The sequence below is a fragment of the Protopterus annectens genome, chromosome 4.part0 (genome assembly GCF_019279795.1).
Source record: "Protopterus annectens isolate FY-2018-M chromosome 4.part0, PAN1.0, whole genome shotgun sequence".
NCBI classification, from domain to species: Eukaryota; Metazoa; Chordata; order Ceratodontiformes; family Protopteridae; genus Protopterus; species Protopterus annectens.
The window spans coordinates 635,160,614-635,186,237 of record NC_056733.1 but is presented as its reverse complement, the minus strand read 5'-3'; the positions used below and the strand labels follow the sequence as shown (position 1 = coordinate 635,186,237).

Here is a 25,624-nt window from a genome sequence, read left to right as displayed (position 1 = left end):
CTTTATGCAAGTGCAACACAACGGCTGTTCTCCACTCACTGGGGATGTAACCAATGTAAAGGCTCAGGTTAAAGTAGTAATGGAGGGGCTTGCTAGGGTGGACTTAGATCTTCTCCACAGACATTCAGGCATGTTGTCAAGATTCATGGGATATTTTTAATTCTGAAAGGAACCAATAGGTCTTGATGCAAAGTGACTCGGGGGGGGGGGGGGTTGGGGGCACGCAATGAGAAATGGGGAAATGACAAATGGAAGGGTGGATGGGATGAAGCTGGAAGTGAATTTATCCTCAAGAATATTAGCAAAGATCTTGGGGTCAGAGACTGAGGTGCCTTTAGAGATAATTTCAGTACATAATTTCTGGTTACTTCTAAACCTGTCAATATAGCTGAAGAGGGTCTTATGGCTATATTTTGAAGTAGTTGCTACTCTAAGTTCACAGCTGGTCTTGTACCTCCTAATGATGTTTGAGAAGCTTGCTGTCTATCTTAATTTCCCAGTTCTATCCCTAAAAAACAACAGAAATTAAAAAATAAATAAAAAGTAGAACTCCCCAAATTCTCCTACAGTCATGCTTAATTCTTATAAAATAACTAAAAGTACAAGTAAATAAATGACAATAAGGTACAATTCCACTGGCCCTAGCTGACAGCCTTCAAAGGAAGTAACATTACATAAAACCACAGCTCAAAAGGAAAAAGAATAGACTGAATGCAATTATTTCAAATATTTCCAATTAAACTCTTTGTTTAAATCAAAAGGCTTCAGTGTCCTACATATTAATATACAAATTCTTTCTCTAGGGTAATCAGGCATTCACTGACCCTTACGTAGGATTCTGAAGTAGTACTACAGAATATTTAATGTTTTCAGCCACTGTCACTGAAAATAAAGTGCAGTAGTTGGATGTTATTGTAAGGATGAATGAAACAAGAGGTTGTTCACTAAGATCTTTAATCTTTAGGACTGCAAGTTACAAAAACTGACATCTCCAGAGTGCTTAAGAATTTTAAATGTAATATGGTTAACAGTCAAATGATTTGTGCTTCTAGACTTACTATGACTGGTAGAGAATTAAGTGAGAAAATAACTTGAAAGAAATGCTTTTAAGCAAGTGTTGTGAAGTTGCAGCATTAGTTACGATCATGACTTTGATAGAAGCCAAGAAGACACAAGTTCAAGCTAATTATACTGCAGTAGAAACAGTGAACTTTATTGAAAGAAATAAACCTAGATTGATTATTACTTAAAGCAGTGATCCTAAATATACAAAAGTGTGGATGGGGGATCGTAGGTTTGTCCCAGGGATTACTCCCGTGTTACTATTGGACAGAGGCACAGTAAACTAAACCTTAAAAAGGGCACAGTATACTCAAATCAAGGGGTGGCGTAAGCCATACAGAATCAGGCTAGGCTTATAATTGTCCCAGGGCAGATAGCCTAGTATGAACCTATGAACCTATGTGACATCAAACAACTGGAAATTTTTAATGGACAATTTGCCTGTTTGCAAAGTTGTAGGTTGTTGCAGGCTCTGCTTTAAAACCAGTGCAGTAATAATTAAGTTATTAGTGTAGAAGAACAATATCAAGAAAAATCCACAGAACAATAAAAAGAGGGGGACCTTTTCAACTATTATTTGTACGTGTATTGCCAAAAGTCCGTACTACTACAGATTTGACTTTTTGGAACGACTTATGAAACACAAACCATTCAAAAGAACAATGAGCAGAAATGGCTGAAGCATGGATACTGATCAAGGAAAAAGAAAGACCACCCTAAAGCAAATCAGCCAGGTATTCCAGGATCAGAGGAAGGGAAGGCTGAGAAGAAGATTCCCCTCTAGCCTGCATCCAATGAGAAAATCTTTCCCATTTGCCAGCATAAGACTTCCTAGTGCTAGGCCTCCTGGCCTCCCTTAGCACGTCAACCACCTACTGGGAAAGGGAAGAAGAAAAGGATGGAGTCATACAATGAGCCATGCTGCCAAATGGAGAGACTGAAGATGAGGATGTAGAATGTTTCCCCCTTCCTGAACTAAAAGATCTGGCTTCAGCGGAAGATGCCAAGGAGGAAATAGGGAGAGACTACGAAGCAGTGGATACCAATGCTGTCTGGGCCAGTCCGGAGCTATGAGAATAGTCCTTGGTTGTTTTTCCCTGAAATTCAATAATACTCTGGGAAGAGGAGGGAAGGCATAAACTGACTGCAGCGTCCAAGGAAAGGACAGAGCATCAACTTTCCAGGCTCTGCTGTGATGCTGTCTGGTGCAAAAAAGAGGTAGAAGATGGTTGTCTGGAGTGGAGAAAAGATCCACTTGAGGAGTGCCCCAACATTGAATGATGCTGTAAAAAACTGCTCTGTTCAGCTGCCACTCGTGAGGATCCAAGGTCTGTCTGCTCAACTGGTCCGCCAAAACATTGAGCCTTCCTGGAAGAAACTGAACTAGGAGATGCAGGCCCAGGGATGCTGCTATGGACCAAACACTCATGCTCTGTCTGCACAAGAGGTAAGAATGAGTACCTCCCTGCTTGCTGATGTACCACATGAATGTGGTGTTGTCTGTCCTGGCAAGCAGGGTTCCTGGAGAAAGAAGATGTTTGAAAGCTAGTAAGGCCTGCTGGACTGCCATCAACTCCTTTAAATGTATGTGCAGGTGCATCTGCTGGGCATTCAAACTTCCCTGTATGCATGTGCCATCCAGGTGAGCTCCCCAGGCGTAGTCAGATGCGTTTGTGATAAGAACTTGAGTGGCAAGGGGTGGGCGAAAAGACATGCCTTTGTTCTGTAGACAGGCTGTTGCCCACCACAGAAACTCTGTCTGCAGACATAGAAGCAGAGGAATTATCACATCCCGGTCCTGTGTGTGCTGATACCAAATCTTCTTGAGGTACCATTATAATTTCCTCATATGCAGTCTTGCATATGGAATCATGAGAATGCAAGAGGCCATGAATCCCAGAGCTTGCAGGTATTTCCTTGGAAGGAGCTGGGACAGGCTTGCCAAGTTGTCTGCTTCTCCTGGGTGAGATGTATCATTTGGGCAGCTGTGTTCAGACTTGCTCCCAGGAATGTTATCTCTTTGGATGGCACCATGTTTGATTGTTCCTCGTTGAGAGTGTAACCCAGGGAAGAGAGAAGAGTATTTACAAATTCCAGATCCTTTAACAGCTGTTCCTGAGAATTTGTTGGAATTAGACAGTCGTCCAAGTATGGATTAATCTGAATTTTCTTCTGCCTGCAAAAAGCAATGACTGGAGCCAGGCACTTTGTGAAAACTCTGGGAGCAGTAGATAAGCCAAAGGGCAGCGCAGAGAATTGATAATGTTGCTTGCCCACCCTGAAATGAAGGTATTGCCTGCAACTTTTAACATAAAAAAGGCAAAACGGTATCGTGAAGAGTCCCGTTTATTCAAACTGGTTAAAAACAACAAACCATAAAATTGTGTGTACTGAGCGCTTTCACCCATAATCATTGTGGGCATCTTCAGAGTACAATTGTCATAAAAACGTGCATCTTTATATACACTAAGAACACAACGCACGAATGTTGTAACCAATGAGTGACTTCCATCAATCTAGTGTTGTTAATTAGAAATAACTTATTCTAAGTTAAAATAGAATAGAATAAAATAAAGTAAAATAAAATAAAATACAATAACAAGACAATATAACCTATATACATTAGCAACAACTAACCTACACTGTATAAAAATTTGTATGATATTCTGGTATTGTGTAACACTAAAGACAATGTTTAGAAAACTTAGAATATTTACAAAAATTAATGTAGTAAAACACTGTTAACCTTACAAATTAAGCCTGCAACTTTCCCTGATAGGGATGTGCTGATAAGCTTCTTTGGGATCCAACGTTACCAGCCAGGAATCCTCTTTTTCACATTGGCAGCAACTGATGCAGAGTGAGCATTTTCAACTTTGGAATGATCAAGAAAGAGTTCAGGATAGATAGATCTAGAATTGGACACCAGGTGCCTTATTTTTTTGGAACTAGAAAAAGTCTGGAATAGAAACCCTGGCCTACCTGCTGAGCAGGAACTGATTCTATTGCTCCCAGATGTAACAGAGACAAAATTTGCTTTTCTACTTTCTGCCCTTTGGTCTGGAGGAGTGTCCGGGAATCCTTTGGGTACTGGAAAGCTGTGGAAAGAAAACTTGTGTCCTAGGGATACAGTTCTGAGTACTCATTTGTTGTCCGTGATGGTGGCCCAGACATTTGCAGAAAGGGCCAACCTTCCCCCTAAAGGACTCTCCGGGCAGGCAAGAACAGGCAAAAGTTGGACAGAGTCATTAAGAATGTTTAGACTGAGATGCAGGCTTAGAACTTCCCGCCTTGGAAGAGGAAGCCTGCCAACGCTTAGACCTTTGAGGGGTAGCCACCTGTCCCCTAGAAGATCTGTAACCTCTAGTCCTAGAATGGCTCTGTCTGCTGGTATCGGAGAACGCCCAACTCTTAGAAGAATAATTCCTGCTAAAGCGAGGAGGCTGAACTTGCAGAAAGTCCTAAACTGTCTGCATAGATTTGGCCTTGTCTTCCATCTTCTTGAGCACTTCCTCTGCTTCCCTGCCAAAAAGACTGTGCTTATGGAAAGGTACATCCAAAAGCTTAGCCTTGACAGGCTCTGGTAGGGGCTGCTCCTTGAGCCAAGTGTGCCTTCTAATAACAGAGCCAGTAGCTGGAGCCCTACAGGAGGCTTCTAGAATGTCAAAACCACAATATAAAGAATGTTTATTGACAAGACTGGCAGAAATCAGCAAATCCTGCAAATCCTCACTCTCCGCCAACTGAGGCACACTTGCCATCCTAGACTTAATAGTTTCCAAAGTGTGCTTCTGGTACTTCAGCATATGAAAAAGACAATTAGTAGACCTAATAGCAAGAGTGGCAGAGGTATAAACCTTTTTACCCCACCTATGAAGGTTCCTGGATTCCCTGTCAGAAGGAACAGGATTTTTAGTAACAGTGGCCTTAACTCCTTTAGGGCCTTGAGAAATAACCTCTGGATCAGCCAACGGATTCCTGAAAAGAAACAAATGAGAATCAGGGACTCTTATAGTACCTGTCAGGTTTCCTGGGAGCAGGAGGAACCAAATTTAGAGTCAAGGAATTTTCCATAAAAACATCAACCACTTCTAACACAGGTGGAATAGCCAAAGGCTTATGCTGAGGCAAATCCAAAAACTCCCTAATTCTTTTCTTAGAAAGTGGGTAATCCTGACTTTCCCATTTAAAATGCTCCCTGAGAGTATTTAAAGTATCACCAAAAGATAAATCTTCTGGAGGAGAAGCATAAGGGATGGACTCCTCTGCATCCGAATCCTCAAAAGGAGAGAAAGCTTGAGAAACTTCCTCTTCATCAACAGAAATGCTAGAAGTATCAGAACCTAAAAAAGACAAAGCCCCAGGAGAGACATCCCTACCTCTTTTTGAAGGAGGAGGCTGTGAATCCCTAGTAAGAGTCAAAAGGTCATCAGCCATTTTAACCATTTGAGAAGGAGGGGAACGAGAGGAAACTGGAGCCTGTTTCTTCACAGGCTTACAACTGGAAGATTTACCTGCAAGTCTAAAGGAGGCATAGGGGCCTGCACATGTGGCCCAGGCGTCAGTTTTTTAGACATAGATTTAGATTTTGGCCTTAGTTTTGAAGATGGCATTGGTCTAATATACAAATCTAACACCCTCAGAAGCCAGTGCCTGCACAGCGGCTCCAGACCCAAAGGTAGAGACATCCGCAGGTTCCATAATTGAAGCATCTCGCGGCATACCGGACTCTGAATGGGTCTCAGTAGAGGCCTGCGAATCAGAAGTAGCGGGTATCAGGGGTTGTGAGAGCACCTCACTGAGTACCGGTGAACTGGCGACTGGCTTAGGAGAAGCGTCGTCTTCAGTTTTGGACCTCGACGGCCTGTCTCTTTTTCTTTGCATTTTTTTTAGGTATTCCGGTAGTCAGAATGCTAACCAATGACATTTCTGGATAATTAAAGCGTGATCCAAAATATTTAGAAGCATAAATATACCGACGTTTAATAGTGCGTTGATTAAATTTAGCACAAAACTGACAGCAAGGTACGTTGTGGTCAGGGCCTAGGCAAGGAATGCAGTACAATTGAAAATCCTTATGAGGTATTTGCTTCCCACAAGTAATGCAATTATTAACTTTTACTGACATTGGTAAGGAGCAAGAAAAAGTTTCCCCAATGGGGTACTTAGCTTTTTAGTTGAAGACTTCGGTTCTGAAACTCAAACGAAAATTTCAGGAGTCGGCCAACCGCCACTTGCGAACTGCTTCTGTTTCGGGCACCGCGCAGCAAGAAAGACTGATGTAATGGCATTGGCTGCAAGTTTTATACCCTTGATGACCAGACATCATGGAAGAAGAGACAGCAACCAACGCAGGACCCAAGACTTTGTTAATCAGGCCGACTGAAGGCAATCTGCCAGCAGATTATCCAAATGTAATGACTGCAACAGTGAAACACGAAGAACATCCTAAAAAAGACAAAGCCTCAGGAGAGACATCCCTACCTCTTTTTGGAGGAGGCTGTGAACCCCTAATAAGAGTCAAAAGGTCATCAGCCATTTTAACCATTTGAGAAGGAGGAGAATGAGAGAAAAGTGGAGCCTGTTTCTTCACAGGCTTACGACTGGAAGATTTACCTGCAAGTCTAAAGGACTCGGGAGGCCTGGCAACCGCCGAAGTTGCAGCTGAAGTCGTCAGTATGAGCTTGTTGTCTGAACGAAGAATGAAGGCCTCGGATCCCGGAGTCAGCTTTGTGGCTCCGGATACAGCTGAAGAGGCAACAGACAGAAGGTCAGAAGGCAAAATGGAAGCCAGGGTTCTTGGGGCCTCTGAAATGGCCTGCGGTTGAAAATCTGTGGGTTGCAGGGGCTGCAAAGGCAACTCACTGGCAACCACATGACTGACGACCATCCTAACATCATCCAAGGACTTAACCTTCTGAAGCCTGTCGCAGTCCTTATCCTTACGTTTTTTGGGCATATCCGAAGCCTGAAGACCAGTGGATGCCACACCGACAAACTTAGGCCAAACTCCAAAATGTTTAGCTAAAAGCTTAGCCTGACAACGAATAGTACGCGGATTAAAGGAGGCACAGAGATCACAATTAGGAACGTTGTAGTCGAGGCCTAAACAAATAATACAATGGGAATAAAAATGTCTATGGGGAATTTGCTTTCCACAGGTAAGACAATTATTAACCTTTTCTGACATTCGTTAAGGCAAGAAAAGAGAATCCCCAATAGGGTATTTAGCCGTAGTTGACTTTAGCTCTGTAGTCGGAAACTAAAAAGGTAAACTGCCGACCGGCACTTGTGCAAGAAATGCTTCTGCTTCGGGCTCCGCGGCAAGGAAGACTGAGGAAGTGACGTTGGCTGCCTCCTTTTGTATTGGACATCCTTTACAACAGACGACATCATATTTACTTACCTTTGGTATTCTGGCCGATCGATGGCTACCGGAAGCCAGATAACCCATTGGTTAGGACTGCAACTGTGAAACATGATGAACATCTGTCATGTAACTGAGCTAATGGACCGAAGAACATATTTATGTTATACCCAAACAGATAAATACAACACTCTGTTTAGGACATGTAGAAAAGTGTGATCATTCCTTCTTTTAGAAACTGTTTGCTTAGATGACAGGAAAGGCAATATTAACTTACTGCTGGGTAGGAGAGACATGTATGCAGCTACTATAAGGAGCAAAAACCCAACCAGAGCTCAATGAATACATGAGTATCCAGCTTGAGATTACAACTATTGAGGTTATATTAACCTACAAAGACCCTTTTCAGCCTTGAAGATGGTGAGAACAGCTACATTAAAACAGCGTCAGCCAACTGGCACTATCTCTGTGCAGACTTAAGAAAATAATTTAAATATTCCTATTTACACCAAAGCTCTTAGAACATCTGAAGAAAGAATACAACTGTATCTACCTTTCATATAAAAGGCAACTACAACAAACCCTGGAAAAATGCCTCACAACCATCAAGTCATGCCATCCCGATGGCCAAGATGGATAAAGCCCAGATGTCCCACGTTTGACTAGCAACTCAGGCACTTGATAGAGCTGGCAGGTAGGATGGGTGTGCCCATCCTGGCAGAGAAGTGGGAGGAGTTAGTTATGGAATGCAGGAGTCATTCAGAAGAAGGGGTTGGCTCATGACCTGAATGGGCAGGCTGCATATGGTTCACCACTTGGTTAGGAACATGCACTTTTGATGCAGGCCACATATGCTCCAATACAGGGGAGGGGAATATGTTGGTTGTCAAATAACTATCGCCAAGAAACCATTGTTCTTGGAGACTTCAACACTGACTGGTACTCCTGTTCCTCTGAACCTCCTGTATATCATGTCAACCTTTACGGATTCACACAGGTCATATCCTCCCCTACTCGGATAACTAAACCCAACAAAAAAGAAACTACCTTAGACTGGATACTTATTAACAATCATTCCCACATGTACAAGGCAGGGACTCCACCTGACGATACAAGTAATTACTTTCTCACCTATATTATCAGACAAAAGGCTGACATCCCTCACCAACCTACTTATAAAACAATTAGGAACAAGAAAAACTTTAACCTCACTAATTTCCAGAATGAACTTAAACTGTGTAACTGGGTCAGTTCTAAAACATCTCCCACTTGAAGAAGTTGTAACACACTTTAATAGCAAATTCTTAGCCAGTTTAGACACCCACGCACCAGGACGATCTATTAGAACTAAATCAAAAGCTGCCCCATGGCTTTCAGCAGAAACCAGACAAAAAAAATTCACTTAGAAATAAAGCCTGGGCCACTTGGCGAACCACTAAAGCCCTTACTGATCAACTTAGACATAGGCAGCTAAGGAACGATACAAAAAAATCTGTTATGACTGACAAAAAAAAATTATTGCCACCAACAACAGAGACATACAAAATAAGCCCCAAAAATTTTGGACAGGCATAAATAAACTTTTTCACCCAGGACAATCCACCACCCCTACCCCCTCAACTTCTAATGACAAACCACCAGCTGAGGTTGCCAATAACTTCAATAGCTTCTTTACAGCATTTATGCTATTCAGCATTTAGCTAGCCAACTATCTCACAGCTGCCCAAACCCATTTACTACAACATCCAGTGCCCAAATTACCGTTAACCTTCAACCAGTCCCAACATCATTTATCAGAAAACTAATCAAAAATTAAAGCCAACTACCTTATCTGCAGATCTACTCCCAGCAGAGTATTTAGAAAAAGCAGCCGATGTTGTAGAATACCTGATATCCATCCTGATCAATAGAACCATATCTGAAGCTTCCATCCCCATCCATCTGGAAGATATCCCATGTTATCCCAACTCCATAAAGGAGGCAGCTCCACTGAGCTCTCAAATTACAAACCCATAGCCATCCTGTCTCCTCTAGCCAAAGTTATGGAAAAATGTATACATAGACAACTCCTGAACCATCTTATCATGAACAAACTCTCAACATGGGTTTAGACCACACCATAGTACCTCCACTGCTCTTCCCTCCTTCACCAAAATCATAAATCAAAACCTAAACAATAATAAACTTTCCTCAGCCATCTTTTTAGACCTTTCCAAGGCCTTCGACATGGTAAACCACAAACTACTTAAACACTGAAATCCATTTCCCTAGACTCCCAAGCTATCCAATGGTTCCAATCGTACCCGAGTGGTAGGCAACAGGCAATCCTAAGGAAGGATAACCTATCCACCCTTTTACCTATTACTCTAGGAGTCCCCCAGGGCTCCATCTTAGGATCTCTCTTATTTTCTGTATTTATTAACGATCTGCTGCGGTAGCGTTGTCGCCTCACAGTAAGACGCTGTCCGGTTCGATTCTCAGCTAGAGCGTCTTCTGCGTAGAGATATGCGTGAATGGGCGTACCTTCGTTGAAGGTTGTGCATCAGGCCTGGCAAGCCGGTACGTAAAAATCATCTGCCAATCATTAGTGGACCGGAGTTCCACTGTGGCGACCCCTAACTGGGAAAAGCCGAAAGAAACAAACATTAACGATCTGCACAAGGCCATCCCAGATGCTACCTGTATTCAATACGTGGATGACTCAACTCTTATATGCTCAGCCACATCCCCAAATGAGTTGCAGTCTTTATCCCAAAATGCTTTTAATACAGTTGAAAATTGGCTTCTTAACCACTGTCTCATATTAAACCCCAACAAAACTAAGTTGCTACTGTTCTCCCCATCTCAAAGGTCCACCGGACCAACCTTCACTATAACATCTAACAACGGCACCATTATTTCTCCAGATCCCTCAACCAAGCTCCTAGGTGTAATAGCTGACAATAACCTTAAATTTGACTTGAATATTAACCATACGATTAAAACAGTTAATAAAAAACGTGGTTCTCTCTACAAGATTAAACCCTTCCTAACTCTTCTAGCTAGGACGATTATTGCCCGCACTCACCTACTTTCTTCCCTTCTCTATGGCTCCCCCCTGTTCACTAACTTGAGTAAAACTGACTTGAACAAATACGCTAGCTGCTATAATCACATTACCAAATTTGCCACTGGTACAGCCTATAGAACCAAGCACTGTCTCAACCTTAATCAATTTGGGTGGATTGAACTACCTAATCTACTTAAGGTCAACCAACTAGTTCTTACCCATAACACTCTCTATCAGCTCGAACACACTCTTGTTCTTAAAAGCCTTATCACCCCCTACCAGAACATCAGGTCTCTCAGATCTGCCAACAAAATGTTAGTAAACACTTTCAAATCTAACAACTCAGCTGGGGAGGCTCTGTACGCCAACTCTGTTGGCAAAACATGGAACACACTTCCTGCTGAGCTAACAGCAGAGCCCTCATTATCCCAGTTCAAGAAAAATCTTATACAATTCTTTAAAACACGATGGCTATGTCCTTACTTTACCCCTAACTCCCACCCTGCTCAACTGTGCACCTGTTTGCCTCTAAGTGACGATATCTTAGTTATTTGATTAATAATCCAGTACCTCTGTATTAAATCGTGGAACCAATGTGATGTTATATCCTAATAAAAGAATGTCTGTTTGTATGGAAATTGTAAAATGTTACATGTATATATGATAAAGTATTTGTAATATGTATGTAGTATATAGCATAGAGCTTTTCTCCCCAGGCTTCCGCTGAAAATGGACATGTATCCAGCCGGACTATCCCGGTCAACAAATGTAAAATAAAATAAAATAAATAAACAAATGCCCTCCTCATTGCCAGGATATCAGCAAGATCAAAAGCAACCCTTGTGGCAGCCTAAATAATGGCCTCCTTGGATAGATCTCACCCTACCAGATATGGAAGTGATCCCCACCACTAAGCAACAAATTAACTACTTGACAAGTGGGCAAGGATGGGAGTACAGCACATATAAGAAAATCAAGTCATAACACAATTCTACTTTTTTCTTCAGCTGAGGCAAAACATATGTAAAAAGGAAAGTACACACTTTAAGCTGTGACTATATCTCTCATCTTTTAGGATGCACTAACACCCTACTGCTGTTAAAACTAGTCATGTAGTAATAGTAGTACTAGTAGTGTACATAAGAAGCAGCAGTGCTGACATGCCAAACTAGTAGTACACAAAGTAGAACTACTGATCTAAAACATATTTATCTGTATAGCAGGAGTCATAGCTTATTTTGTCATTACATATAGGTGCCTATCCCTTGTACTGTAGTCTATCTCATTAGAGAAATTCAGCAGAAAGAAGAGTGAAATTCACAAAGCCTCCAGGATGAAACAACTGTTATAATAAAAATAAATATTCCAAGAAACATTTTGAGTCTGCCAGTATTTTAGGTTCAAAGGAGTGCCACTGTAAGTCTCTTGTATCACCTTATATATACCCTCAAAGGTATAGTGCGCTTCTTGGTAGAGGTATAAACAAGAAAGTGCACCTAAAAAAGGCTTTATACACCTTTAAGAAAGCCAAAGAATCAGCCGAGCCCATCATGGAAGTTGCATACAACAGTAAAACTGACTAATGGAAGAACAAATCCAGAATCAAAAATATGTGCATAATATGCAACTGTAAGAATACCAAGTATACTTGATGTACTGAATACTGTAAAAGAGACATTGAGTAACAAATCCAATCCTTTGACCATGCCCACAATGAAAAAAAAAGTGCCCATAAGTTTCTGAATTTTCTTCTTGTATTTGCTTTCTAACACTATGTTAAATCTTTAACACACTACTCAAAAAAAGAGGGATTACTGGGAGGAAAAAAGTACAGTTGGAACACTTACCATAAATGTAGATGTTCGAGTGTATTCACTGTTGCAGTCATCACATTTGGATTATCTGCTTGCAGTAGCCCTTAGTCGGCCTGATTAACAAAGTCTTGGGTCCTGCGTCAGTTGCTGTCCCTTCTTCCATGACATCAGGTAGTCAGGGGTATAAAACATGCAGCCGACGCCATTACATCAGTTTTTCTTGCCCCAGACGTCAGGTGCCCCGCTAGTGGGAAGGAATTAAATCTATAAATATACAAGGTTATACCTCCAACAAAAAAGCAAATACACCAACAAGTTTTTGAGCATAGTGTAGAGGTACAGCCAACAGAAGAAAGGGGGCTGGAGGGAGGGTAACCAGGACCGCAAAAGTGAACACACTTGAACATCTACATTTATGGTAAGTGTACACAACTGTACTATGATCTTCATGTTTCACTGTTGCAGTCATCACATTTGGGTAGATTCCCAAAGCTAAGGATGGGAGGAGGAATTCAGACAGCATTAGGTTCATAGGTTCATACTAGGCTATCTGCCCTAGGGCATTTATAAGCCTAGCCAGAGTGTGTGTGGCTTTCACCACCCCTTAGGATGAGAATACTATACCCATTAGTTTGCTGTGCCTCTGTCCAGCAGTGATACAGAGATGATTCCTGGGGTAAACCTACGATCTCCCATCCACTCGTCAAGATTTCTCTTGAACAGAGTCAGTGAGGGGCTCTGCCTCACATGGACTGGGATTCTGTTCCACAGTGTAGGGAGTCTCTGGGTGATGAATCTGTCCCTCCAGCACGTCCTATTTATATCCGTGTTGAGGTTTAAGTCTTTTGCTCTCGTGGCTCTGGTGGATTTGGATTTTTGAGGTGGAGCATGTCCATTAATTCCGGGTTGGACATGGCCTTGTATGTCAGGCACAGATCACCTCTGAGCAGACGGTATGCGACTGAATAGAGCTGGAGTTTCTTCAGTCGGTCATCGTATGACATATGTTTGAGCCTTTATCCTTTTGGTGAGGAACTTTTGGGGTCTTTCCAACTGCTGCAGGTGTCGGGTAAGGTACATTCGAATGGGCGTTGTACTCAATCATTGGTCTGATAAGTGAAGAGTACAGGGGTACAATGACCTCTCCTGATCTGGATGTGAATCCCTTCATGATCAGGTGGGCAATGTAGAAGGTCTTCCTAACCACTTTGGCAATGTGAGTGTCAAAAGAGAGGTTACTGTCAACTTGGGTCCCCAGGTCCCTGATAACTTCTTCCGTGTTTAATGGATTACCACCTATGTGGTAATTAGAGGTTACCTTGTTTTTCCCAAAGGGTATGACTATACATTTTTTGGCATTTAGCTTAAGACCATGGCTCTGGCACCAGTTATCCATTTCTATGAGACCTTTCTGGAGGATGTCTGTGTCTGATGGAGTGTCAATTATGGTGCCCAGTTTGCAGTCATCTGCAAATTTTGTCAGCCACAATCCCCTTATGTTTGCCTGCACTTCAGAAAAATAAATGCCGAACAAGAGGGGGCCCAGGACTGAGCCCTGTGGGACACCGCTCGTGACCGGCTTAGAGTATGACATGGCACCAGCAACTCTAACCCTGTGTGTTCTGTCCTTGAGCCAGTTTGCAACCCATCTTGTGACATATGGGTTTACATCTAAGCTGGTGAGCTTTTCTATGATGCCCGAGTGGGGTATTGTGTTGAACGCTTTTGCTAGGTCAAGGTAGGCTGTGTGAACTGCCTTACCCTCATCAATGGCCTTAGTGACTGTTTGAAAAAGTCGACCAAGTTCAAGAGGCAGGATCTGCCCTTGACAAAGCCAAATTGGGTAGGATCCAGTGTCTGTAGGTCCCCAATGTCTTTATTTATGAGTTCCATTATGATCCTCTCCATAGCTTTGCAGACAAGGCTCGTCAAGATTATGGGGGTAATTTCCAGGGTCCATAGAAGCACCGCCTTTGTGGAGTGGGACCACAGTTGCCGTCGCCATTCTTTGGAGTCGTATCCTGTAGTAAGGCTAAGATTAAACAGCAGCCTTTTGTGTGGGTTTAGTTCCTCATTGAGTTTGTGTAGTACACAGCCAGGGACACCGTCCGGTCCCATTGATGCTGTGTTTTTTGCTTTAGAGAGAGCAGCTCTCACCTGGGCATCTGAGATGTTTGGGAGGCTAGACTCTGGTGGGATAGATATTTCTCCTTTTGGGGGGGTGGGAGAAATTTGCACTGAACCTGTCTGCCAGTATGTTGGCAATGTCTGTGGGTTCAGTGATTTTTTTATCATTTTGGACTAATTGTGAGCATATCTGGGAGTTTCCACCCAGGTTTCTAACATAGCTAAAGAAGGCTTTATGATACTCTTTAGTGTCATTAGCGATTTTTCTCTCAAAGTTGGCCTTGGATGATTTTATGAGTGATCGTAGTTTTTTGCTAGTATTGATCAGAGATGCCTTCCCATTTAGGACCAGCTATAAGGCCCTGCAAGACTGCAGTGGCAAATCCAGCTCTGGATTTAGAGAAAATTGGCAGATGGTAATGCTTGGTGAAAGTATGTACTGAACTCCAGGTAGGAGCTTCTACGATGTCCCTGGTAGGGACAACTCTGAGAAAGGCTGTAAAGGTAGATGCAGCCCTGGTTGAGTGGGCTCTTATCCCCTGTGGGATAGGTTTTCCATGGTGCTTGTAGCAGAAATGAATGCAATGGCCTATCCATTTGGAAATGGTTTGTTTTGAAATAGCCTTCCCCTTTACCCCTGCAGCAAATGCCACTAGCAGTTGGTCAGATTTCCTTTGAGGTTTAGTCCTGTCCAAGTAGAATCTAAGTTGTCCGCGCACGTCTAAGGAGTGCAGTATCCGTTCCCTTTTGTTCTGTGGGTTAGAAAGGAAGGTTGGCAAATGAATGGACTGATTAAGGGCCACACTGGATACTACCTTGGGCATGAAGGAGGGATTGGTCCTGAGGGACACCCTGTCTGCATGAAAGATGATGAAAGGCTCCACTGCCATGAGGGCCTGTAATTCAGATACCCTTCTTGCTGAAGTGATTGCTATAAGGAAAGCTGTTTTCCAAGAGAGGCATTTTAAACCCGCAGTGGCAGCTGACTCGAAAGGAGGAATGGTGAGCTTTTCAAATATAAAGTTAACGTCCCAGGCTGGAGTTGGGGCTCTCCTGGGTGGCCGTAAAGTTTTGGCCCCTCTGAGGAACTGCTTAAGAAGTGGATGAGAGAAGAGGGGAGTTCTGTGTTATAATGAGCTGAAATGGCTGAGGCGTGAATTTTGATGGAGGACAAAGACAGGCCCTTGTGAAGCATCTCAGTTAAGTATTGTAAAATCTGAGATAAACTGGGCACTGCTGTGCTCATCCCTTGAGATTGGTTCCAGGCACAGAATCTTTTCCATTTTTTAGCATAAGATTTTTTAGTACTAGGCCTCCTTGCCTCTAAAATGATATCCATCACTGGTTTACTGAGGGATGGTAAAGGAGGGATTAGGTAATTAGCCAGGCTGCTAGGTTCAGTGTATGAAGCTGAGGGTGCAGAATCTGGTTCACTTGCTGAGACAATAGGGTAGGAGTCTGAGGCAGGTGCCATGGTGCCAACAGTGACACACTGTGCAAGAGGGGGGTACCACTGTTGGCATGGCCAGTCTGGTGCAATCAAAATATTCCTTGGTTTGTCTTCTTTGATCTTTAGTAGTACTTTGGAGAGGAGAGGCAGAGGAGGAAAGGCATAAACTGATAGGTTTTTCCAGCTGAAGGACAGAGCATCCACTTTCCAAGCTTGTTTGTAGGGAGTCCTTGTGCAAAATTTGTCCAATTGATAGTTGTGGGGGGAGGCAAACAGGTCTATATCTGGGCTCCCCCATTTGCTTGTCAACATGTTGAAAATCCTTGGTTCCAGCTTCCACTCATGTGGGTCCATGAGGTTTCTGCTTAGTTCGTCTGCCAGTGTATTTAGTGTTCCTGGCAGGAATTGAGCTTGTAGATGCACTTGGTAGCTCAGGGCTGTGTTCCACAATGCCATGGCTAGTCTGCATAGGGGGTAAGAATGTGTATCCCCCTGCTTGTTTATGTACCACATAACAGTGGTGTTGTCCATCTTTACCATTAATTGTCCTGGAAGAATGTGGTCCTTGAAGGCTGTCAGAACATGCTGTACAGCTAACATTTCTTTTTGATTGATATGCAAGTGCATTTGACTTGGGTTCCATTTGCCCTGAATGCACTTCCCTGCCAGGTGAGCCCCCATGCATAATCTGATGCGTTTGTTATTAGGGTTTGGGCGGCAGGGGGTGGTGTGAATGGTAGTCCCTTGTTTTGATGGCAGGCCTCTGCCCACCAAAGAAACTCTAGGCGTAGGCAAGGTATGATAGGAATCATTGCTTCTAGATCCTGAGAATGTTGACACCATAGGCTTTTTAGACACCATTGTAGTTTCCTCATATGCAGTCTTGCATATGGAATCAGAAGACTGCAGGAGGCCATTATCTCCAAGCCTTGTAGTATTTGTCTTGCAGATAGTAGGGTTTTTGTGGCCAATTGTTTGAAGTAGGTTGTCAAATGAATTTGTTTCTCTGGTGTGAGGAAAGCCATCTGGGAAGTTGTAGTCAAGCTTGCTCCCAGGAATATGACTTGTAGACAGGGTACCAGGTGTGACTTCTTTTAGTTTATGGTGTATCCCAGACAAGTTAGCACCCTTTGTACAAAGGCCAGATGATTCAAAATTATACCATGACCCCTCCCCAAAACGTGCACGCTGATTGGCCAGCGTGCACATTGTAAATCGAGTTATACTAATGGAAAAAGGTCCGGTCGCCCGGACTTTTTTCCATTAGTACAACTCTACTTTTAAGTAGTATAACTCTACTTTTAAAACACTGTCTCACTATGTTAAATAGGTTTAACATAGCGAGACAGCTTTAAAATAAGCTTATTTTAAAGCTGTCTCGCTATGTTAAACCCATTTAACATAGCGAGACAGGTTTTAAAAAAAAGCAACGGACATCTCCGTTGCTTATTTTAAAACTGTCTCGCTATGTTAAACCCATTTAACATAGTGAAAACATTAAAAAAAAAGCAACGGAGATCTTGCTTTCTCCGTTGCTTTTGCCCACAGCTCTGATGTACTGCGCAGGCGCTCAGTACATCAGAACTGCCGCGGATGTCAGACATCTGCGGAAGGGCAGTAAACAGGCATTATACTATGCCATTATTTAAGAAAAGTAATAAGTTTCTTTTCTTAAATAATGTCATGGTATAATAGCAATACCCCACTTCTGGGTGTGGGTAATGCTGTATTTACCCACGGTTGGCTTTGTTTGGTCCGGGCTTCCCGGGACCAAACCACGCCAACCGTGGGTAAATACAGCATTACCCACACCCAGGTGTGGGTTACTGCTATAGTATGTCCTGGCTTTCTACCTGAATTAAACAATTGTCCAGGTATGGGTATATTTGAATATTTCTTTGCCTGCAAAATGCGATGACTGGGGCTAGGCACTTTGTGAATACCCTGGGCGCAGTAGATAAGCCAAAGGGCAGTGCAAAGAACTGGTAGTGATTGTAGCCTGCTTTGATGCGTAGGTATCTTCTGCAAGATTCCCTGATTGGGATGTGCAGGTATGCTTCTTTTAAATCGAGTGTTACCATCCAGGCATCTTTTCCTAGCACAGGAAGCAACTGGCGAAGAGTCAGCATCTTGAACTTTGGAATCACCAAAAAGGTGTTTAGAGTAGACAGGTCCAGAATAGGGCACCACAAATTGTCTTTTCTGGGTACCAGGAAACGTCTGGAGTAGAAACCTTGTCCTTTTTCCTCTTCTGGTTTAGTTTGAATAGCTTTTATGTTTAAAAGAGAGAGCATTTGCTTTTGAGCCTCTGCCCACTGATTTGGGGGTAGATCTGGCCAACCGTTTGGCGTTAGTAATGTGTGGAAGTGAAATCTGTATCCTTGGGACACTATATTTAAAACCCATTTGTCCTGGGTAATGAGTTCCCAGTTTTCAGCCTGCAGATCAATCTTTCTCCCTAAAGGAGCATACAGTTGAGAAGTGCTTGGAAGTTTCAAAATCAAGTCACTGAGACAGTTTTCCATAGGGGGGAGTCTTACTACTCCCAGATTTGGAAGCGGAAGCCCCTCACTGCTTAATCTTGTGTGTACCCTGGGACTGAAACCTGGGATTTCTGTTGTGTCTTGGTTTGGATTGAGAAGGCCTGGAAGGAGCCGGAAAGGACCAATTCTTAGAGGACCAATGCCTACTAAATCTTGGAGGCTGAACTTGTAAGAAATCTTTAACAGTTTGCATAGATTTAGCTTTATCTTCCACCTTTTTAAGAACTTCCTCAACTTTGTTGCCAAACAGGCGGTCCTGTCTTAAGGGTGCATCCAACAGTTTAGCTTTAACATGATCAGGCAAAGATTGCTCCTTAAGCCAAGCATGCCTTCTGAGTACAGACCCAGTGACAGCAGCCCTGCAAAAGGCCTCTAAAGAAACAAACTCGCATTGCAAATTATGTTTTCCAACCTATTCAGCAGAATGCATTAAATCCTGTAATTTCTTATTTTCAGCACAATCAGGAATCATCATCATTTTCTGTTTAAGCAATCTAAGTTGTTGATACTTTAACATATGAAACTGACAGTTTAAGGCCCTAATGGCCAAGGTTGCAGAAGTGTAAACATTCTTACCCCATCTATCCAGCGTCCTGGAATCTCTATCAAAAGGGGTAGGGTTTTTGGCAGTAGAGGTCTTAATGCCCTTGGGTCCCTGTGAAATAATCTCTGGATCTGCAATAGGATTTTTAAAAAGTAACTTGTGAGAATCAGGAACCCTGTAATATCTGTCAGGTTTTCTGCGAGCAGGAGGCAAAGAATCAGGGGCCAAACTAGATTCCAAAAAGGCATCATCAACAATGTCTAATACAGGAGGTATAGCTAAAGGCCTATGCTGAGGCAAGAGTAAGAAATCCCTAAGCCTCTTTTTCGAATCAGAAAAATCATGGCTTTCCCAGTGGAAATGCTCCCTTAGAGTATGCAAGGTTTCACCAAAAGAAAAATCCTCTGGAGGGGAAGCAGAGGGAATAGAATCCCCTGCATCAGAATCCTCATAAGTAGATAAGGGTAAATCCAGATCATCAGAAGAAATAGAAAAAACAGAATCCTGGTCAGAAGATTCATGAACAATTTCAGTCCTAGGCCTCTTAGAAGAAGGTGGTTGCCTTCCCCTGATTAAAGTTATAAGATCTTCAGCCATTCTTATCATTTGTTTTTTAGGCATAGAGGTCTGCACATGCAGCCTGGGCGTCTGTATTCTAGTCATGGTTCGAGGTTTAGGCCTTAAAGAAAAAGGAGATGCAAGTCCATAGGCCTGAATACACCCTCAGAAGCCGGTGGCTGCACAGCGGCTCCGGACCCATCCAAGGTACAGACATCCGCAGGTTCCACAGTTGAAGCATCTTGCGGCATACCGGACTCCGAATGGGTCTCAGTAGAGGCCTGCGAATCAGAAGTAGCGGGTATCAGGGGCTGCAAAAGCACCTCACTGAGTACCGGTGAACTGGCGCCTGGCTTAGGAGAAGCGTCGTCAGCTGGACCGAGGCAGCCTGTCTCTGTTTTTATCTTTGCGTTTTTTCAGAATTCCGGTAGTCGGATGGCTTACCGATGACATTTCTGGATAATTTAACTGAGAACCGAAATATTTAGAGGTGAAAATATACCGATGATGGATAATGTGTTGATTAAATAAAGCACAAAACCGACAGCAAGGTAAGTTGTGATCAGGGCCTAGGCAAGGAATGCAGTACGAATGAAAATCTTTGTGAGGTATTTGCTTTCCACAAGAAATAAAATTATTAACTTTTACTGACATCGGTAAGGAGCAAGAAAAAGTTTCCCCAATGGAGTACTTAGCTTTAGTTTAAGACTTCGGTTCTGAAACTCGAAATCGAAAATTTCAGGAGTCGGCCGACCAGCACTTGCGAACTGCTTCTGCTTCGGGCACCGCACGGCAAGAAAGACTGGTGTAATGGCGCTGGCTGCATGTTTTATACCCCTGACGTCATGGAAGAAGGGACAGCAACCGACGCAGGACCGAAGGCTTTGTAATCAGGCCGACTGAGGGCTACTGCAAGCAGATAACCCAAATGTGACGAGTGAAACACGAAGAACATCTAAACAGATGCATGGAGTTAAGATTCAGGTGTGTTTTTCTCAATGGATGTGTTAGAAATGTTCCTATCAGTTTCAAAAAAGAGGCTTCCCCAGAAAAGGAAGGAGAAAAAAAGGGTGGAACCACAACTTACACAGCCAATATGCAGCTATGAGAAAACATCTGAAGTTATGATTTCTGAATGAATCTCAGAGAGAATGCCAGAAAAGCACAGATGAGTTGAGGGATCACCTGTGGGCAAAAACATCCCCCACGGGGACTGCCTGGTTACAGGATGACAGAAAAAAATGTGCTGCATACAATGTCAATGAGGTATCAATTTCACAAGGGCAAAAACTTTAGCACAATGATGGGAAACAGAATAAAGTATTGCAGGCAATCACAGGGAGCCTAAGATAAGACAAAAGTAACCAGCCATCCTACAGAGAAAGATATTCTATAAATTTTATGAAAATCTGTATAAAACAGAGGAATGCAGAAACAAAAAAGAAACAAAAGGAAATATTTATGACAGAGTTATGACAAAATTAGAAGACAATGCTCAATGATTACAACCAAAGAAGTGAAGAATGGAAGACTTGAAATAAAAATAGTGAAGTATAATTAATCAACAAGGGAGTCTCCAGGAAGACATGATATTTTATTTATTTATTTTACATTTGTTGACCGTGCTAGTTTAACTGGATACATGTCCATTTTCAGTAGAGGCCCGGGGAGAAAAGCTCCACTTTAAACTAAATAAATCAAGACAAACAAAAGTCCATGCAATATATACAGTACATAAACTTGAAGAATTTCTTCATCAAATTGAGTTATACAGAACTAAAAATATACAGATTGTGACTACTGAGTTTAATAAGGTAAAATACAGTATTATTACCAAGGGAAAGAGATAGATATTCTTGATTAGTATATTGGGTAGGAACGTGCCTTTGTAAAGATATAAATTGGTTATGAAAAAGTGTATAACACTGAGAAGTAAGAGAATTATTGAATGTATGTACATGGGGAAGTAGTTACAGTCATAGTGAAAGAAATTGGTTTATATACAAGGTGGAAAGATAAGAGCTCACTGAAGAAGGCAAGGTTGCTAGGAGCATACTCAGTGCAAGCAGCTTGGGAATAAGATACTAAGAAGGGGGTGAGGGATGAACTTGCTAATACTGCAAAGAGGGTTATTGGAAGAGAGTTACAGAATAATGTTATATTGGGGGGGGGGGTTAGTCAGGGTTAGTACAAGGACAAAGCCATTGTGTTTTTAGTTGAATCTTTAGTTGCTTTTTAAAGAGTGGTAATGATGAGAGAGATGTAAGTTTTGTGGGAAGCTTGTTCCAAATCTTCTCCACTGTATTAGAGAAAAGAGAATCATCAGCCTTGTTGTGGGATTTCTGGATGGTAACCAGTAGTTTATTTGCTGAGCGAAGGTTAGTAAGGTTTGTGTAGGGGGAGATGAGGCTACTGAGAATAGGAGTATTACTAGGCTGGTACAGAATTTTATGGGTAATGGAGAGTTGTTGAAATTCTAGCTGGTTATTTAGTTCAAGCCATCCAAGAAGTTTGAGATTTAGACAGTGATGAGTTCTAAATGAGGACCCAGTAGCAAACCTGGCAATATTGTTATAAGAAGTGGACAATTTGTTTAGGTTGCTTTTGGAAAGATTAGTATAAACTGGTGAGGCATAGAGGAGGGTGGAGATCAGATGGGTCTGGGCAATAGTAGTTCTGGCTTCTGGGGTGAGAAAAAGGTTTTATCCTATAGGATCCAAGTTTTCTGTTTACAGTTTTAATAGTGGCATTAATATGCGAGTCAAAGTTGAGGTTGTGGTCAATCAATATACCTAACAGTTTTGTAGTTGGGTCAGGAGCTATGATTGTACCGTCGACGGATATTAGAGAAATCTACTGGGGTGGATTTAATAGTTGGAGTAAATAGTAATAGTTTAGTTTTTTTTGGCATTAAGGAGGAAGCGACGTTGATGGAACCAGTTTTCTACTTGGTTAAATACTGTTTGGGTGATGGACTGGAGTTCAGATAAGGTGGTTCCTTTACAAATCAAAGTGGAGTCATCTGCGTATTGTATGCTGGTAGGTAGAGGTAAATTAGTAGAAAGGTCGTTAATGAATATGGAGAAGAGTAGAGGTCCCAGGATAGAGCCCTGAGGGACACCAAGGGTAATAGGGAGAAGTCTGGATAGGTTATTATCCCAAAGGACAGCCTGCTGTCTATTGTGCATATAGGATTTGAACCATTGTAATGCCTGTGTGTCAAGTGAGAAAGAGTTGAGTATGTTGAATAGTATTTGATGGTTGACCATATCAAAAGCTTTAGAGAGGTCAATGAACAGAGCAGAGGAGAGCATGTTATTGTTGCGATGTTTATTAATGCAGTCTGTAAAGGATAGGAGAGCAGTGGTGGTACTGCGGAATGGTCTAAAACCATGTTGACAGTCAGCTAGAAGGTTATATTGGAGAATGTGGTCAAGGAATTGTTGATGGATACATTTTCCATTATCTTGGCTAGTGGTGATAATAGGGCTATGGGCCGAAAGTTAGAGAGTTCAGTTGAGTTCCTTCCTTTGTGAAGTGGGATTATGTGAGAGATTTTCCAGAGTGAGGGAATGGAGCCTTCACAGTTATGGTTCTATTGATTAGAATAGAAATGGGATAGGCAAGAGCTTTTGCAGCAGTTTGAAGGTATTCATGTGGTAGGAGATCAGCTGAGGGAGTACAAGGTTTAAGTTTATGAAGCAGAGTATAGATGAGGGTTGTAGGAATAGGTTTTAAGTGAAAGGTAGGTGCTAAGGTAGTTGGGGAGGATGAGAGAGTAGGGTTAACAGATGGTAAGGTGTTAGCTAGAGATTGGACAGTTTCAGTAAAAAAGGTATTGAAAGCATCAGCAATCTGGTTTGGAGAGTTTAGGGAGAGACCAGCTGGGATAGGTGTTTTGGAGTGGCCTGGATGTAAAAGTTTATTTATGCCTGACCAGAAGCTTTGGGTTGATTATGATGAGTTTGTTGGAGTTTAAAGAAATAGTTTTTTTTTATCCTGAAGTACTGATTTTTTGGTGGCATTTCTTAGCTGTCTAAAGTACTGCTGATCAACTGGGTCTTTAGTGCTTCTCCATTTGGACCAGATTTTATTTCTTTGTAGGATTTGTTGTCTGGTTTCTTTAATGAGCCATGGAGCTGCTTTGTATCTAGTTCTTACAGAGTGTGAGGGGGCGTGGAATTCTAAAATTTGTAGGAATCTGGAGTTAAAATGGGATACTGCTTCATCAATTGGCAGGTGCCTTAAGGGTGACCAGTCACAGGCTTGAAGTTCAGCCTGAAAGTTGGCTGGATCTAAATTTTTTTGTTGCGGGTGATTTTAAAGGTAGTTTGATTTGGGATAAAGGATTTTTGTCTAGATAGATAGGTTAGTGAATGGTCACTATTATACCATGACCCCCCATTAATATTCCAAAACGTGCACACTGATTGGCCAGCGTGCACATTGTAAATCGAGTTATACTAATGGAAAAAGGTCCAGTCGCCCGGACTTTTTTCCGTTAGTATAACTCTATTTTTAAAACACTGTCTCGCTACGTTAAATGGGTTTAACATAGCAAGACAGCTTTAAAATAAGCAACGGAGATCTCTGTTGCTTATTTTAAAGCTGTCTTGCTATGCTAAACCCATTTAACATAGCGAGACAGGTTTTAAAAACAACGGAGAAAGCAAGATCTCCGTTGCTTTTTTTACTGTTTTGCTATGTTAAATGGGTTTAACATACCGAGACAGTTTTAAAATAAGCAACGGACATCTCCGTTGCTTATTTTAAACTGTCTCGCTATGTTAAACCCATTTAACATAGCGAACAATAAAAAGCAACGGAGATCTTGCTTTCTCCGCTGCTTTGCCCACAACTCTGATGTACTGCAGGCGCGGTACATCAGAACTGCCGGATGCCAGACATCTGCGGAAGGGCAGCAAACAGGCATTATACTATGCCATTATTTAAGAAAAATAATAGTTTCTTTTCTTAAATAATGTCATGGTATAATAGCAATAACCCACTTCTGGGTGTGGGTAATGCTGTATTTACCCACGGTTGGCTTTGTTTGGTACTGCGGGCTTCGCCCTCGGGACCAAACCACGCCAACCGTGGGTAAATCCAGCATTACCCACACCCAGGCGTGGGTTATTGCTATAATATCATCAGGAAGGATACCTACTTTGTAAGAGAGAGGGTGGCTGTTAATTAAGATCCATTCTAATATACTTTCTTTGCAGCTGGGGTTTATAGATTCTGGTGGGGGTAGTAATAGTTTGTGAGAAGCCATAGAGGTTTATATGGGTTGTGGGTTCTAGAGTGGTACAGGTGTTCCAGTCTATATTAAAATTTCCGAGTACAATGGTTTCTTGAGGGAAGGATGTTGAAAGCCAGCAGAGGATACTTTCTAAGATGCTAATGTTATTGCCTGGGGGTAGGTAGGAGCATATTATGTATATAGATTTAGTTGTATTGAGCTGGAGCTTGGAGATAAGAATTTCCACATTAGTATCTAGAGGTGGTTGTACTAGTATGGACGTGACCTGTAAATGAGATTTGTGCAGTATTGCTACCCCACCACCTTTTTTGGTAGTTCGGTCTAACCTCAAGATGATATAACCAGGTGGGAGTATTTCATTGTCTTTTGTAACAGGTTTAAGCCAGGTTTCAGTTAAGCATAAGATATCGAAAGAGTGAGTATCTAGTAGAGCGTGTAGTTGGCTTACTTTATTGTTAACACTCCTTATATTGAGATGAGCTATGAGTAGAGAATTTGTGGTTGTACAGGAAGTGAAGGGGGGTGAGGGGTGTCTTAGGGTTTTGTTATATGGTCCTGGGTTGGGATGAATGTCCTCGTGAAGGACAGGATGTCTAAGTGGGCTATAAGGGTGCGTCAGTGGTTTACTGTAATTAGGTTGTGATTTCCTATATTGTGTAAATGAGAAATGGGCTACTCTGTGGTATTTAGGTGATAGATAGGTTGAGGTGGATGTTATGTTAGAATGGCTTTGGAATTCAAGCTCATTTATTACTGTTTGTTTTAGGGGTTGGTGAGATGATGTGACTTGTAGGTTTTCAAAAAAGGTGAGAGTATAGGGAATAGAAAGGATAGATAGTAGTGAGAG

The 25,624-nt window shown here is 42.2% G+C and overlaps 1 protein-coding gene across 8 annotated transcripts in view; it reads right to left on the bottom strand.

The window, feature by feature from the left end:
• CLIP1 (CAP-Gly domain containing linker protein 1) overlaps positions 1-25,624 on the bottom strand; it is a 4,646,656-nt gene that overhangs the window by 2,146,605 nt on the left and 2,474,427 nt on the right. The window lies entirely within an intron of this gene.